Below are 18,787 nucleotides of genomic sequence, written 5' to 3' on the forward strand. Positions count from 1 at the left end.
ATCTGGGATTAAAATAAAAAATGACAAAACGTTCATGAATAATAATGTGTGTGCGCATCTTGTATTAGAAATTACATTTGTTATAAACACAAGTAATAACTTGTAGAAGTATTTATAAAAAGATCCTTTTTAGAGGGGCAAAAATGTTTTAAAATGAATTGTTAAAACCATTCTCATATGTCTTATGTTAAAATATCTTTAGAGACAAAAATATTTCATGTGGAATACTATTCAACTATGACCAAGCACATATTATTTACATATTAGAGAATACAATGAAAAATGTGCAGAAGTTATTTTTTCCAAGCAATTAACTTTAGACATTACAAGAATAAAATGACTGTAAAGCAGTTTAGACTTAAAAATAATACTTTTATAAATCATTGCTAGATTTTTAGTGTAATGATGTTTGCTCTTATTCAGGAATTTGAATTCTGAATACATGAATGAATATACACTTTATAAGATATATGTATATTTAAATTCACTTTTCAAAATTTTTGTACATTGTTGGCACCTGGATAATTACACAAAAATTATTTTTTCGGAAAAGTGGCAGTTTGAGTTCTTTTTTAAAATGATATTGGTAAAAGTAATCCCGATCTCCTTCTTACGGTATAGTTCACAGCCCTTCTCTGTACAGCTGCCTGACAAGTGAGCACTAAAGCAGCTCTGTGCCCACAGACCCCTCTCTGCCTCTCTCTTTCCCCAGAGACACAGCATTGTGTCAGCTGCTCTGTATCATCGCCTTTACTCACAGTACAGAGTGCCCTTGACCAACCATCTCCTTCTCAGACAGTTAAGATCACATTTAATCAAACACTCTAAGTCTGGCCACCTGTCTTCTAATCCATCAAATACTATATTAAGTAACCATGCGACAGTGATGAGATATTTGAGGCTTGTAGACTGATACCTTGGGCAATTTCAAAATAAAATGCACATTGATCTGTGAGCCGTCTGCAAATGACATTACAAATAGTTAAATTACTGTTGAAAATTACTGTTTGTCTCTTTTCTCAATAACGTTTTTTGGTTTGATGCTCACATAATTAAATAAGACTCACAGATGTTATAGATCAGGTTGGGCTACTTAATAGTGGCATACAGTATGTTTTATAATCGGTCTACAGACAAAACTCAAAATAAAGATCCACTTATTGTATATTAGATCATTACTACAGGTTAACAAACCAAATGAGAAAACTTAAAAAAAGTTTTAAAAAAGTTAATTAGATCCTCCAGAGATCCTTATGAATGTATTTATTTTTAAACTATAAAGTTAAGTATAATTTATGTTGCAATCACATTAGATCACTGCTATGTAATGGCACTCATATCAATTAGCCAGCAGCCATCTCACCCTGCAACCTACTGAAGCTAAGCAGTTGTGAGTCTGGTCAGTACCTGGATGTGAGACCTCCTGAGAAAAACTGTTGTGCTGGAAGATGTGTAAGTGGGGCCAGCAGGGGGTGCTCACCCTGCAGCCTGCCTGTTGGTCACTCCTGCTTAGGAATCCTAGCCTCCTCATCTTGTGGCCTTGACCTCAGCCAAGTGGGTTGTGCCAGATTTACTATGACTAAAATGCTCAATAAACCTTTCAATATGTTTAATACTTGGGTGTTCTTATTCCTAGTGAAAGTAGCAGAGGAGGGAGTGGGATGTTTACAGAGTTAGAGGACTCACACAGCCTTTCTCTGTCCTGTTGTCTGAGAAGTGAACACTAAAGCTGGCCTGGGCCAACTGGAGTCCTGGCGCTCCTCTCTCAGTTCCCAGAGATACCAAACTGTACTCTGTAGGTCGTTGTTATGTAACAGATTGTAATGTATGCTCTTAACAAATAACACATTGTATGATTTTTTGTCCTACAACACAACATATTCCACAAAGTTCATATTGAATCACTAATCTTAAGAAAATCCTATTTGATTACATCATGCTAAAGCCTGTCCACTTGCAAAACAGCAACAACACAGTGAAAAACATATTATGATTCTCTGTCTCTCTATAAGGCTCCTCATCCAGTATTATCCCCCAGTGCTTCACACATTCGAGCAGGGGGACCTATTTCATCCACAACAAAACATCTTAATTAAACTCCATATTAATAATAAATGAAGTCTTCACTAAGCTTTCATGGCTATTAATTAAACACTTGAGAGTTTCAGTATTGACACTTTTTCTATTGTTGAAGAAGTTCAACAATGTTTTTAGTCAGAGTTAAGGAAAAGTTCCATTTAAATTATTATTTTTTGCTTTGTAAAAAAATGTCCTCCACAATGCCCTCATGTTTGCGTGGTTTTCCTGGATTGTGGTCCGATTTTCTCCCACAATCCAAAAACATACTAGTAGGTTACGTACTAAAAGAAAAGAGACACGAGACTTCAGCTGTGGAGCCTTCTTCAGGCTTCACACCTGAAAAAGGCTCCACAGCCGAAACGTTGTTACTTTTCTTTCCTTTTTAACGTTGATTAAACTTTTACAGTACCTGTGCCTCTGCAGCCTACGCATGCTGACACAGCTCCCTACTTTATAGATAGATAATACTTTATTAATCCCGTAGGGAAATTGATGTGTTACAGCAGTCCAGCCCAAGACAAGCAAAACAGACATCAGAATAGTTATAAAACAAAAGACAAACAAGATAAATAAAAATAAATAAATACATAGGTGTGTGCAAAATGTGCTGATCATAGTCACTGTAAAAACAATAAAATATGTGCAAAATGTGCATAGGTTTATACAGAGTGATTGTCCAAAAAGTGCAATGGAGTAAACATGCTGTCCATAGAGGAGCAAATGAAGGGCTAACAGTCCTAGCCTAGGGCAGCGTTATACACCCTGACAGCCGCCAGGAGGAAAGACCTGCGGAAACGTTCCCTTGAACACCGTAGCTGGAGCAGTCTATTGCTAAATGTGCTCCGCTGCCCAGTAACAGTCCCATGAAGCGGATGAGAGGTGTTGTTCATGATGGCTGTGAGCTTGGTCAGCATTCTCCTCTCAGCCACCACCTCCATGGGGTCAAGGCTCATCCCCAGCACAGTGCCAGCCTTCTTGATGAGTTTATTGAGCCTATTTGCATCTTTTGTCATGATGCTGCTGCCCGAGCACACCACAGCGTAGAAGATGGCCGCCGCCACCACTGATTCATAAAAAAAAAAGAATCAGTATGTTATCTATCAGTATGTGTTGGGATTGTGGGAGGTGATCGGAGCACCCAGAGGAAAACCACATGAACATGAGAAGAACATGCAAACTCCACACAGACAGCACCCCAGGTCTAGAATGAACCCAGGACCCCAGCAATGCTCACCACTGCACCACTCAGGACAGAACAAGTGATCGGGAAAAAAAGAAGTGATATCACTCAGAAGTTCTGGCTGGTAAAGAACAGTTCAGTAATACAAAATTACATAATACCTCAAAAAATATGGTGAATTTTTCTATTGTGTTCATACACACATCGGAAGACAGATATAAAATAAAAGTGTCTGTGGTAGACAAGTCTTTGGAGGGCCTGCAATAACAAGGGGCCTTCCACTAGAGGGTGACATTTATCAGTGAGGGGTTAAATTCCATATACAGTACATGGGTGTAATAAGTGAGGCTTAGATATATAAAGGGCTTTTAAATTTTTTTGATTCTTAATAGGATGCTAATGGAAAGCTGTCTTCAAAAATTGCAGGAAACTGTCATTAAAAGACCAGGGTTATCTGAAGCATGTTGTCTTCTAAGCCCATAATGAGCATCGGCTTCAAAATGTGGTCGAGATGGAAGAGTGCCACCTACCTGTCTATGATCACCACTTAGAGCTGCACCCTTGTGCTCCTTAGGGGTCCATCAAGCCAGAAATTTTTAAGAGACATTCAAGTGGCTGGTCCACAGTTGAATGTCTTACAAGCCAGGATTTAGGCTGTGCTGTGGCTATTGTAAATAATTCTGAATGACAGAATAAACCTTTATTTTCTACAGGAATTTTCTAAAAATATTTTAAGAGACATGATTATCTAGAAGGCGCTGTTGCAATTCAGTTAACTAATCCCCTAATTGCAAACAACCTTTTTTGAAACCCTCCAATCTGGTTTCCAACAGCTTCACAGCACAGAAACTGTCCTGGTCAAAGTTACTAACAGTCTTTTAATAGCATCTGACTGGTTCTCTTTCTATCCTCTTTCTTCTTGATCTCAGAGCTGCTTTTGACACTGTTAACTGTCACGCCCTCTGCAGCCAGAGGGCGCTCCTTCTCTGTCCTGTCCCTAGTTTCCTGCCTGCTGTCCTTCCGGTTCCTCTCTTTCCCTTGGGCTATATATTTCCGGGTCTTGTACTCTGCCCTCGCTCAGCATTGACGTTCGGATGTCCTGAGACCTGCCTACCACTAGGTCGCCCCACGTCCGCTACCTGAGGGCATAGGTTTCTATACGGCACGCCTGAACTCTTTGCACTAATGAGCCCGGGCCTTTTTCCCCTCTCGCTGCTACGCATATGGGTCTTTTTCTGCTCTCCTGCCACTCCACGGTTAGTCCCTTTGGACGTCCGTGACATTAACCACGATATCTTACATTCTCATTTTGAAACTGTGTTTGGAGTTTGTGACACTACTCTCAAATCGTTCAAGTCTTGCCTCACTGATTGCTGTCACTTTGGCTCTCTTGGTGAATTTAGGTCTGAAATTGGACTCGTTAAGTCTGGTGTTCCTCAGGGCTCAATACTGGGTCCCCTACATTTCAGCATTTACATGTTTCCGCTTGCTCAGCTTTTAAAATCACATGACCTCAACTATCATTTCTATGCTGATGATACTCAAATCTACATCCATACCAAACCCGACACTGATGTGACTGGCTCTATTCTATCTAATTGCATGTCTGACATCAAAACATGGATGACTCAAAATTTCCTTAATCTAAACTGTGACAAAACTGAAGTCATGCTTATTGCCACCTCCGCCCCATCAACTTTGTAAAGCCAAGGCTGTAACTTTATCTGTGAAAGGTACTGTACTTGAACTTCAGTCTAAATTGAAAAACTTGGGGGTGATATTCGATTCAGGCTTGTTTGACCCACATATGCAACACATTGTCAAAACATCTTTCTTTCACCTTAAAAATATCGCTAGACTATGTCCTATGTTATCGCTAACTGTGGCTAAAAAGCTGATCAACACATTTGTCTTCTCCCAAATTAACTACTGTAATGCTCTACTCGCTGGAGTTTCTAAATCCACATTGAACAAACTCCAGTATGTCCAAAATTCGGCAGCCCGAATCCTGACCTGGTCTAGTGCAAGTGATCACATTACTCCTGTCCTGGAGTCCTTGCGCTGACTTCCTGCCAAGTTTCATGTCGACTTCAAAACACTCATGCCCACCTACAAGGCTCTGCATTGCTTGGCACCTCAGTACCTGTCTGAGTCCTACTCCCCACTTTGAAACCTTTGTTCTTCTAACTATGGTGTCCTAACAGTCCCCCAAGCCCATCTACTCTATGGGTGACAGGGACTTCTCCTGTTATTCCCCAAAACTCTGGAACTCTCTCCCCAAGAATATCAGAGAGTCACCTTCTCAAAACCTTCTTTAGAAGAGCCTTCACTTAACTGGTTCTGTTCTTTACCCCTCTGCTCCTACTGTATTCAGTACCTCCATCTACTGTGTCCTCCCATTGTGTATTCTCATTATGCATATGTTGTATTTTTTCATTGTTGTTGTTATCGTTCTGTAAAGCACTATGAGAAGCCATATTTAAAAGTGCTATATAAAATAAAGATTATTATTATTATTATTATTATAAATGTATAATTTCAAAGGTCACACATTGAAATGGTTATGGCACTAAAGGGCAAACAATCCTGATATTAAATGCAGAGCACATAGAGATCTTACGGCCCAAAGTTGTTTCCCATGCTTGATTCATTTGTTGTTGACAGGTTTCAATGGATTTCACATTAAAGAATTAGTTTGTGCATTTTGTATTACAAGCAAATTAGGAAACAAGGATTTCGAATCCTGTAGCAATTTAAAATTTGGTGAGACAGTGTATCTTGGATTGACATGTAAGCTCTTAGTGGTTCCCAATTAATGAAAAACAACTTGCTCTCAAAGGGCTCAATTGGATTTCTCAGTGGTTTGACAATATTCAAAACAGCATTCCTCAGAGAATGTTGATGTGCAAATTAGACGAACAAGTACTACAAAAACACTGTCTTCAGAGCAGTCTCTGAAAATACCATACAGTGTATGCTGTTTGAAGATACTATCAGTGTGTTTTAAGGTAATGCAGCCTTTAAATGATACACATTTAATATTAGACTATACAAGATAATGATTAAATAGGCACATTATGGTCATTACTCTATGGTTGATTTTTATTTCCAAGAGTAACAGAAGTATGCAGAGAAAATGTTTTTTAAAGACACATTGTTATGGGTCATTGGTTTCATCTGAAGAAACAAAACATGATGAGGAATATTGCATGTCTGATTTCCTTACATTTATTTACATTACATCTGTGATGTGTTTTCTACTCTTTTCTTCTTACTGTAGGTTATGGAATATGATTGAAAATACCACACAAAATAATGTGAGCACTGAAGACATTTTTTTTATTCCCAGCTTAGCTGTTCGCCAGCTGAGGATGGTCGTTGTCCAGGTGCTGGTTGCGATTTTTCTCTGTGTGAACTGTTTCATGCTCTTCACTTTTTTCAAAACAGAGATTTTTCGGACAACCACACGCTACATTTTGTTCGCACACTCGTTACTCAGTGACTCAGTTCTTTTGTTTTTGACAGACCTTGTGATATTGCAGATATATTTAAATATCCTGCTTCCTGTGGAATTTTGTATTTTACTCTGCATGATTATGGAAATTGTCTCCCGCACAACCCGGTTTCTCATCACTGCGATGTGTCTGGAGCGCTATGTGGCCATCTGCCTGCCACTGAGACATGCGGACATTTCCACCCTGAGGAGGACACTGGCTGGAATTCTCTTCATCTGGGCTCTTAGTTCTGTCTATGCCATTATTGATCTCTTCATTTTCACTGCTACAGCACCTCCAGGTTATTATGCAGAAAAGACATTCTGCAGCTATGAAATTTTATTAATGACAGAATGGCACAAGTACATGAGAGCCATTCTATCAAATTTGGATTTTGCTGTAATAGGAATCATCCTGGTATTTTGTTATATTAAAATAATGTCGGCAGCCAGAGCTGCTTCAGGAGATAATAAAAAATCCTCATCCAAAGCTCAAAAGACTTTGCTCCTGCACACCATGCAGTTGCTCCTTTGCTTAATTGAACTATTGTGTCCGTTTGTAGAGATGGCTGTTTTGGAAATTGACTTTCAGATTTTTGTAACTGTAAGATATTTCAATTTTATTGCTTTTACATTGGCTTCCAGATGTCTCAGCCCTCTTGTTTATGGTTTAAGGGATGCAGAATACTTTAATGCTCTTAAATATTATGCATGTCTTAGACTGAAGAAAACAGTGTCTCCTCACTTTGTATACACATAATGGAAGGTGTAAAACGTTGTTTCTGAGTTCTTATATGAAACTTTGTAAAAGTCTCTATTGCATAATGTAGAGAATTCTGGTTCTTGGGCTTGTGCCCCACTATGTCCCTCACCACATGGGCTCGAACCCGGGTCTCCGGCATTGTTCAACAGGGGTATTGCCAGCTGAGCTAAAGAAGACCTTCCTCGGCAAACATCCCTGTTATGCACAGGGGCGTATTTGTTAAACTATGTTCAGTGAGTAAAACATTCTGTCATCTTTAAAACTGAATTTTGCATATTGATTGTGGAATAGAAGTTTTTCGAACAACCTCAATGAATTAAAAAATCTATAAATTAAATAAAAATACATGTAAAACTTCACTTAGGAGCTAAGTGGATCTGGTACATTTAACAATATCACTTATGCAGGTCAAATGGTAACATTCTTTTCTAGGTGGATAAAATATTTGCCCTAAATACCATCTCCTGAAAATTATATTCAGTTCCAAGTTCCATGAACGGTTCACTGTGCATATTAATTATGTTTAATAAAGGGAAAAGTCTAAAATTTCAGTTTTTTTAAAGAAATGACATATGAGAACACATTTCTGATCTTAAAGCATAACTTTTGTTGTTTATTGCAACAGTAATAATATTAATACTGCATGTGAAAAGCACTGACACCAAACACAATGCTACAACTTCCCAGATTTCTCAAGCACAGAAACTCGGCCCTGTTTATATCCCCACACTGCCTTCCTGCAGGTGTCTGTCAATCACTCCAGCCCAAAAAGCCCATTCTGAGAGATTCAACAGAAAAACACTGAGTGTCTGCCCTGAAACACAGAACATTCTTTACTGTGAAACCTCTACAAAGCCTTAAATCGAATATATCATTGTATTACAATTTAAGAACTCTGATCAATTTTAGTGTATTGCTACATATTGTTTCTTAATTTTACAGATTTATTTCTACAATTACTATATACAATAGATGCACACTATTTTACATCCATGCTTTCACATAAGTATTAGTGTTTCCTTACAGTAATCCTGCCCCTAATGTTAAACAGTTATTGAAACATTCTTGTTCTGTCTTATTGCAGCAGCAGCCTTTGAACCTATGAATAATTGTGGAACTGCATCTTTAAATCTACAGCCTTGACTTCACCTACACAGCTGGGAGAAAATATGGACAATGAATGATAACCTCTTTTTTTTTTAACTTAAAACTCATGCATCCAAAAATAAAGTTATGCTTTAAGATCAGAAATGTGTTCTCATATGTCATTTCTTTTAAAAAACTGAAGTTTGAGTCTTTTCCCTTTATTAAACATATAATTAAACTGTTCTTTACAAAACCACTGTATTATGTATGAATAATATGTTATTTTGTAGTATTAGTATTATGTAACGAACAGTTCTTTCCGGACCCTATGCGGACGACACAATCCGAAGTGGGGAAACACAAGGAAAAAGTCATGCAGAGATACGGGGCTGAAAACAGGGGGGGCGTGTCCAAAGTGCGTTGGTGCACAGGGAAGGTGTGGCCGAGGCAAACAATCCAAAAACACAGGAAAGTCCATAGCCAGGTGATCCATCCAAACAAGGAACAGGAACAGGAACAGGAACAGGAACAGGAACAGGAACAGGAACAGGAACAGGAACAGGAACAGGAACAAAAACCTTAACGGGACCAGGCGCTTCCAGGTCCCGGACTCGCACGGTGCGGAAACCAGATGCAGAGCCAGGATGAACGTCAGCGCCTGGCTTTTAAGGTGGGCTGGGAAAAGGGGTCAGGTGCACAGAATTAAGTCTGAAGAGAAAGGGCTGGAGCACCCTTAAGGAGGAGGGACTATAATCATGACATATTATTACTTTTTGCCTCCTACCGAAAAGCCAGCATACATATGGTACAGATTGCTGACACAATAATCTAAGTGCAGCATGGTGAGTTAAAAGACAGGTGATCCGACAGTATACTTGCTTAATTAATGCTGCTCTTAATTGTGGGAGAAGGAGGTGATAAGAGCAGCTGACACACTGCTGTGTCTCTGGGAACACAATGGAGGCGAGAGGCCTGTGGGCCAAGACTGGAGATAGTGTTCACACTTCTCAGCAGACTGCAGATAACGGAGATATGAAAGCAGTAGCTATAATTATACACTCTTATGTTCAAATCATTTCCATGAGAATCTATTTTTATTCATGTTTCCATATTAGTGCCAACGTAAAGCTGATTTCTTTATTACTTTGATTGAATGAGAAATATACATACAGTACATGTATTTTTTCTGTAATTATTATGCACAGCGAACCGTTCTCCTTCAGGAGATGGTATTCAGGGCAAATATTTTATCCACCTGGAAAATAATGTTACCATTTGACCTTCTTACGTAATATTGTTAAATGTTCCAGATCCATTTATTGTACCAGTTTAACATGTATTTTTATTTAATTTATATATTTTTTTTAATTCATTGGGTTTGTTAGAAAAACTTCTATTCCACAATCAATATGCAAAATTCAATTTTAAAGATGACCGAATGTTTTACTCACTGAACATAGTGTAACAAATACGCCCCTGCGCATAACAGGGATGTTGGCTGAGGAAGGTCTTCTTATGCTCAGCTGGCAATACCCCTGTTGAGCAATGCTGGAGACCTGGGTTCGAGCCCATGCGGTGAGGGATGAACTGGGGAGGGAGCAGTGGGGCACAAGCCCAAGAACCAGAATTCGCAACAATATTATGCAATAGAGACTTTTACAAAGTCCAGACACATCGCAGTGATGACAAACCGGGTTGTGCGGGAGACAATTTCCATAATCATGCAGAGTAAAATACAAAATTCCACAGGAAGCAGGATATTTACATGTATCTGCAGTGCCACATGGTCTGTCAATAACAAAAGAACTGAATTACCAAGTAACGAGTGTGCAAACAAAATGTAGTGCGTGATTGTTCAAAAAAAATGTTTCTAGAAAAAGTGAAGAGCATGAAACAGTTCACTTAGAGAAAAACTCCAGTTAGCACCTGGGTAACCATTGTCTTCAGCTGGAGAACACCTTTGCTGTGTATAAAGAAAAATGCCTTCAGTGCTTACATTATTTTCTGAGGAATTTTGAATCATATTTCACAATCTAGAGTAAATGGAAGAGAAAAGTTTAGAATAGACATCATAATGTTAAGAAATAGCCAGCAGCCATATCACCCTGCAACTCACAACTGGCAACCCACTGAAGCTAAGCAGGTGTGAGCCTGGTCAGTACCTGGATGGGAGACCTCCTGGGAAAAACTAAGGTTGCTGCTGGAAGAGGTGTTAGTGGGGCCAGCAGGGGGTGCTCACCCTGTGGTCCGTGTGGGTCCTAATGCCCCAGTATAGTGATGGGGACACTATACTGTAAACAGGCGTCGTCCTTCGGATGAGACGTAAAACCGAGGTCCTGACTCTCTGTGGTCATTAAAAATCCCAGGGCTCTTCTCGAAAAGAGAAGGGGTGTACCCCGGTGTCCTGGCCAAATTTCCAATTGGCCCTTACTAATCATGGCCTCCTAATAATCCCCCTCTATGAATTGGCTACATTACTCTGCTCTCCTCCCCACTGATAGCTGATGTGTGGTGAGCGTTCTGGCGCACTATGGCTGCCGTCGCATCATCCAGGTGGATGCTGCACATTGGTGGTGGTGGAGGGGAGTCCCCATTACCTGTAAAGCGCTTTGAGTGGAGTGTCCAGAAAAGCGCTATATAAGTGTAATCAATTATTAATTATTATTATAAATATAAATGTAAGGAAATCAAGCATAAACTTAATCTTGTTTTCTTTCATCTGTCTTTTTTCTTCAATTTTTAGGAAATATAATGAGATTATTTAATTGATATTGTGGTGCATAATAATGATATAATATAACAATTGCAATAATAATTAGTGTCTAATATGAAAAAGTACTTTGATATGCAGGTTACCTTTCTTGCACTTGATAGTAAAGGTCTAATACAGAGTAAATCCAGAAAAAGCAGATTTAAAGAGTGCATACAATATTGCCTGTTTTCAGAATTTATTTTTTCTTTGCTTTGTGTAACAGTAAATGTGTATCATTATATATTGTATTACATTACATAAACACTCTGATCCTGAAACAATATAAGGTATTTCCAAAAAATATTTGTGGCACCTGAAGAAGGCTCCACGGACGAAATGTTGTGTCTTCTCCCTTCTTTTTTTCAGCATGGGATAAACCTATTACTTGTTCCTTTGCAGCCTACACATGCTGACGCAGCTACCCACCTGAAATATTTGTAATTGTTTGAAGACAGTGCTTTTGTAAGCCATATTTATCTTACTTGCAGATCTAAATTCTTTGAAGAATGATGTTTGGGTATTTTCCAAGTGCTGACAAGCTTAATAGAGCTGTAAACTGAAAGCAAGTTTACAGGATACAATGTCTAACCTAATTTTAAATTACTTCATTAAAACAAAATCCCTGTTTCCAACTTTACTATTTACACAACATGCACAAACTAGTTTTTTCACCTGAAAACCCTTGCATAGTTCACAAGGAATCTATCACCCACCACTGATGACGCAATATCCAAACAGATGTAACACCTATCTTCCTAAAACATTAGTTTGTATTAAGAAAACAGCTTGTTTTCATTAGAGGGGATGCATTTAGTGCACCAACAAGAAATCAAGGTCAATACTGGCAATGTGTGCAATCTGTTGTTTTGGCTCTGTAGATCAAGAACTGAAGTGCTCAGTATTTCAATTCAATATTTTACAGATGGGAGGACATGTTCAACACACAATGACAAGCTGATGTGAAGATTGCAATCCCTTCCTTCTGTTTTGTAACAGTGGGAGTCATTCTCCTTTACACATATGCAGCAATAATGTTGGAGGCCAGGTCAGTCTCCTCTGACAGAGCTTCAGCAACAAAGGCCAGGAATACAGTGCTGCTGCACGCAGTTCAGCTTAGTCTGTGCCTCATGTCCTTCCTGTACGGTGTGATAGAGGCCTTGTTAGCAAGGATGACTGTGTCTGTCTTCATTCACCTGCGGTACCTCAACTTTGTTGTTCTTCTCATCCTGTGATGATGTTTAATCCCACTTATACTGTATACAGTCTGAGAGACAAGAGCTTCTGCCAACTATTTAAATATTATTTTTTATGCTGCCTAAAAAAGTAAGACCCACATCAAAAAGAATATAATACAGGCCTGTCAGTTAATTTAGCCTTCTGATATATGATCTTAGAAGAGAATTACACCACTTGAGGCAGTCACCCATCTGAAATCAGGTCATTTGAACTATATTTTAAAAGCAGAGTTCCTCTGGTAAGCAAAGCTGATTTTAACAAATGTTGATGTATCTTTTAAATAACTTTTTCCAACAGGAATATTTTAGGCCTTCCTGCTGTGCTTATAAAGATTTAACACAGATGTTCAGGATAACTGTGAAGATTTCTAAGGATTCTGCTGTACCTGTGCTATGTATTTAGACTGATTGCAGAACAACAACTTGACAATGACATCCATATTCAAAATCTGTGCGTCTGTGTAAGGCTCCTCATTCAGTGTTATCCTCATGTTCTTTACATTTTCAGGTAGGGGGCCTATTTCATCATAAGCAAAACATCTTAATTAAACACAGAGCTCGATATTAATAATAAATGAAGTCTTCACTCCCTTTTCCTATAAATTAAGCACCTGAGAGTTTCAGTACTGACTCCATTTTAAGGTTAAAGAAGTTCAACAATGTTTTGCTCACAGATAAAGAAAAGTTCATTCTAACTTTTTTTTTGGATGACACTCTTGTGGCTGAGTTCAGCCAAGGAAGAAACAGGTACTACAGTGTGTGAGATAGCCTCTTCCTGGCTTTCTGCTTTTTCATGTATGACATTAAAGGCATCCTACCTAAATGATTATTAATTAACATGGACTCATGTCCAGTATCTGACCTCTGGCCCTGATGGGATGAGTATCTTTACAGACTAATCCTTGTCATTTAAACACTTCATTACATAGAAATCCATTGGCTTTATCGGTGGATCATGTGATGGGTAGGCTTCATTTTTTAAAATCGAGGTAGTAAATATTAAATAACTTAATATAGGCTGTAGCTGTAACACCAGAGTTGACTATTTCAGCACTAGCACCATTACAAGCATCAACATAATAATTAACCCTATGTGCACAAAAAACATTTTCTATGGATTTGCTCAGCACAAAACCAGGGATTTATAATAATAATAATTATAATAATAATTGCTTACACTTATATAGCGCTTTTCTGGACACTCCACTCAAAGCGCTTTACAGGTACTGTAATGGGGACTCCCTTCCACCACCAATGTGCAGCATCCACCTGGATGATGCGAAAGCAGCCATAGTGCACTAGAACGCTCACCACACATCAGCTATCAGTGGGGAGGAGAGCAGAGGCCCTTACCAATTTCCCATTGGTAAGGGCCAATGGGAAATTTGGCCAGGATGCCAGGGTTACACCCCTACTCTTTTCGAGAAACACCCTGGGATTTTTAAAGACCACAGAGAGTCAGGACCTTGGTTTTACGTCTTTTTACATCTCGGTTTTATATCTCATCCGAAGGACGGCGTCAGTTTACAGTATAGTGTCCCCATCACTATACTGAGGCATTAGGACCCACACAGTCCGCAGGGTGAGTGCCCCCTGCTGGCCCCACTAACACCACTTCCAGCAGCAACCTTAGTTTTTCCCAGGAGGTCTCCCATCCAGGTACTGACCAGGCTCACACCTGCTTAGCTTCAGTGTGAGTTGCAGGGTGTATGGCTGCTGGCATTTACATAGTTAAACCTAAGTGTCCAACTCCTGCTACAATTATGGCACATTTTCTTACTCTTAAAGGAATCTATATCTGAGACATAGTAGAGAAGAGTATAGTAGAGTAGTTTTTTGCCATATGTACATGTACATTGGAATTCTTAATTCCAATAAATGGAATAATCGGAATAAACTGACACATTAGACAAGATTATGTTAATGTTGTGTTAGACACTTCATTGGATGCAAAACTTTTACCAGACAAAAATAAAACAAACATAAATAACAAGAGGCTTTCACAAGGCCGATCCTGTACAGAACATTCCCCATTCATGCCAGTTCAAATTTAGACTATGCCATTCATGAAGAGCTATTCTGAGTACTGAGGGACAGAGTGATTGATATGAAAATGTCATTTTGTTTAACAGGAATTTAAAAACAAGCCCAAAGGCCTATGGAGACACTTTCGGTTGTCCAGGTCACACCTTAGAATCTTTGGTTTAACAGGGGCAAACAATTCTCAAATTAAACTGGAAGCACATTGCACATAGCACATCCCAAATTGATCCCATGTGCTTAATTTGTTGCTGACAGATTCCATATGAATTCACGTTTCTTTCAATGGTTTTCACATCAAAGAACTATTTTGTGAATTTTCTGTAATTACAAATTAGGAAACAGGCCTTTTGTCCTGCATGGTAATTTACACTTGGGATAGACTTTGTATCTTGGGTTGACATGTTAGGTGGTTGTGGTTCCTAATTAATGAAAACAAACTTGCTCTCGAAGGGCTCTAGTGGATTTGTTAGCGATTTAAAAATATTCAAAATGTCATTCCTCAGAGAATGTAGATCTGCATGTTTGATAAGTATATAAACACTATCTTCAAACCGTCTTTGGAAAAATATCATATATTGTTTGAGGATAAGAGTGCTTAATGAATGTAATGCAATATTAAGTGCCACAAAATTGATAAATTGTTCTTAATTTCCTTATAGATTTGTAAACCTGTGAAGCGTCTTCTAATCTTTTCTCTTCATCTTACTCCAGGTTATGAAATATGATTCAAAACTCCTCTCAATATAATTTAAGCACTGAAAACTTTTTTTTGACTGCCAGTGTTACTGTTCAACAACTGAAGACGGTAATTGTCCAGGTGCTGGTTGCGATTTTTCTCTGTGTGAACTGTTTCATGCTCTTCACTTTTTTCAAAAAAGCTGTTTTTTGGACAACCACACGATACATTTTGTTCGCACACACCTTACTGAATGACTCAGTTCTTTTGTTATTGACAGACCTTGTGGCACTGCAGATATATTTAAATATCCTAGTTTCTGTGGAATTTTGTATTTTACTCTGCATGATTATGGAAGTTCTCTCCCGCACAACCAGGTTTGTCATCGCTGCGATGTGTCTGGAGCGCTATGTGGCCATCTGCCTGCCACTGAGACATGCGGACATTTCCACCCTGAGGAGGACACTGGCTGGAATTCTCTTCATCTGGGCTCTTAGTTCCTTGTATGCCATTATTGATCTCTTCATTTTCACTGCTACAGCTCCTCCAAGTTATTTTGCACAAAAGACATTCTGCAGCTATGAAATATTACTACTGACAGAATGGCACAAGTACATGAGAATCATCCGGGCACATCTGGAATTTGCTATAATAGGAATAATCCTGGTATTTTGTTACATTAAAATAACAATAGCAGCAAGAGCTGCTTCAGGAGACAATAAAAAATCCTCATCCAAAGCTCAAAAGACTTTGCTTCTGCACACAGTGCAGTTGCTCCTCTGCTTAATTGAGATGTTGTGTCCCTTTGTAGAAATAGTTGTTCTGGAGTTTGACTTTCAGATTTTTGTAACTGTAAGATATTTCAATTTTATTGCTTTTACATTGGCTTCCAGATGTCTCAGCCCTCTTGTTTATGGTTTAAGGGATGCAGAATTCTTTAATGCTCTTAAATATTATGCATGTTTTAGATTAAAGAAAACTGTGTCTCCCCACTTTGTATACACATAGTAACAACTGTAAAACACTGTATCTGTATTCTAACAAATTATGCAAGGTTGTTCAGTGAGTAAAAGATTCTATCATCTTTAAAATTTCATTAAGCAAACTGAAGAATATAGGTTTTCCATAATAAACCCAATTGAAATATTAGGCTGTGTTATTTAAAAAATACATGTAAAACTGCATTTGCAATTTTAAAAAAAATTATTTATCATTTAATAAAAGTAATACAAATCAACATTACATTGACAAAAAACAGTATCCAAAACATCAATAAATAGATCCTCATGGAAATTATGAACAAAATAAATATTTGTACTTTTTGTATTATTGTACTGTAATTTCACTATTACCTCTAATTTGGTGGAATCTGTTGAAATACAATTATTTAAATTTAGTATAGAGGCTGTTTCTCATTCGAAGATATTAAGATATAGTAGTGTCCTGTAGCAGGACTACAAAATATGATAAACAGTAGAATAGCTCAGGTGCTCTTTAAAGAATCATTTGAGATCAGCTCAAGTTAAGCATCCTTACTTACATCAAAGCAATTAGCTTCCACCCCTTTTTAACATTAGCACAAGATTTGTAGCCCAGCTTTAAATATTGCATAACTTCATGTATCTATATCATTTATATTTATATTCTTTGGTAGTCAAGCCTATGGTTTTCAGCCAGCACAGACAAGCCATTCAGAACTATACTACATATAGACTTCTGTTCATGTTCAGTTTTTTTCTCATTCTCCTCCTTCTCCTCTTTTTTTTCTTCACAGGTTGCTGTTGCAATAAGACAAAACAAGAACTTTTCAATTATTGTTTAATATTAGGAGCACGACCAGTGTTAGGGATGGGGTCATGCTTAAGTGACAGATGGGAAATATGTAAAACACTGTGCACATAATAAGTAACAGCAGAAAAAAAAGTTAGTATTCCTGCTTTGCAGCACTAAAGAACTGTGTTCAACGCCTGGGGTGCTATCTTAACGGAGTATGTATTGTAATGCTCCCGGGCTTCGCTGACGGAAAGAAACAGTCCGGAGGCTCTGGCGCGGGTTGGCAGGACGTTTATTGAAGATGCTGAGGGGGCTTACACACACAGCAACAGGGGAAACACAGCACTGGACCACACCCGCACAGTCACAAGAGGGAGAGGGCGTCTACAGCCCTCGTCCCACTACTGTCTAGACAGGCGGGTAGTCCCGCCCCTCAGCCGCCGTTCCCAGCCTGCCTTGCGTGCGCATGGCGATATAGTATAGTATGTTCTCAGTATGTTTACTGAGAAACATGACTCTTCAACAGTAAACTGAAATAGATTAGAGATTTTATAATAATAATAATAATAATAATAATAATAATAATAATAATAATAATAATTGCTTACACTCATATAGCGCTTTTCTGGACACTCCACTCAAAGCGCTTTACAGGTAATGGGGACCTCCACCACCACCACCAATGTGCAGCATCCACCTGGATGTAATACATTTATAATTTCAATTCAAAGATTTGTAGAAGTTTCAAAACTATAATACTTTGAGTAATGACCTGTTGTTACAGGTCAGACATGTCTGGGTGGTTTTAATGTAAAGGATTCATGATTGATTTTTAAACTGGAGTGGATATGTGGATAGGAGTATAAACCCTATAATTTATTGAAGACAACTGAGGATGTTTATACAAAGGTTTAAACTGTCTAAGAAACTTGACTTAAAAGGAGCATCTCACTTCATCATTTTACATCACCAAAACCACAAAATGGTTTTGGTGATGTAACTTTTGTAAAGAACAGTTTAAATATATGTTTAATAAAGGGAAAAGACTCAAATTTCAGTTGTTTTAAGGAAATGAGATATGAGAACACATTTCTGATCATAAGCATAATTTTTGTTGTTCATTGCGACTAATAATATTAATACTGCATGTGTAAAGCACTGACACCAAACGCAATGCTACAATTTCCCAGATTCCTCAAGCACAGAAACTCGGCCCTGTTTATATCCCCACACTGCCTTCCTGCAGGTGTCTGTCAATCACTCCAGCTCAAAAAGCCCATTCTGAGAGATTCAACAGAAAAACACTGAGTGTCTGCCCTGAAACACAGAACATTCTTTACTGTGAAACCTCTACAAAGCCTTAAATTGAATATATCATTGTATTACAATTTAAGAACTCTGATCAATTTTAGTGTATTGCTGCAGATTGTTGTTTCTTAATTTTACAGATTTATTTCTACAATTACTATATACAATAGATGCACACTATTTTACATCCATGCTGTCACATAAGTATTAGTGTTTCCTTACAGTAATCCTGCCCCTAATGTTAAACAATTATTGAAACATTCTTGTTCTGTCTTATTGCAGCAGCAACCTTTGAATAATTATGGAACTACATCTTTAAATGTACAGCCTTGACTTCACCTACACAGCTGGGAGAAAATATGGACAATGAATGATAACATCTTTTTTTACTTAAAACTC

General features: G+C 38.2%; 2 pseudogenes; both read left to right on the forward strand.

Annotated features, from left to right (window-relative positions):
- The first annotated feature begins 6,630 nt into the window (after positions 1–6,630).
- Positions 6,631–7,512, forward strand: LOC148658096 (odorant receptor 131-2 pseudogene; annotated as a pseudogene).
- Positions 7,513–15,700: 8,188 nt separating this feature from the next.
- On the forward strand, positions 15,701–16,315 carry LOC148658097 (odorant receptor 131-2 pseudogene; annotated as a pseudogene).
- Positions 16,316–18,787: the final 2,472 nt, after the last annotated feature.

The sequence above is a fragment of the Lepisosteus platostomus genome, chromosome 7, assembly GCF_059453375.1.
Source record: "Lepisosteus platostomus isolate fLepPlt1 chromosome 7, fLepPlt1.hap1, whole genome shotgun sequence".
NCBI lineage: Eukaryota > Metazoa > Chordata > Actinopteri > Semionotiformes > Lepisosteidae > Lepisosteus > Lepisosteus platostomus.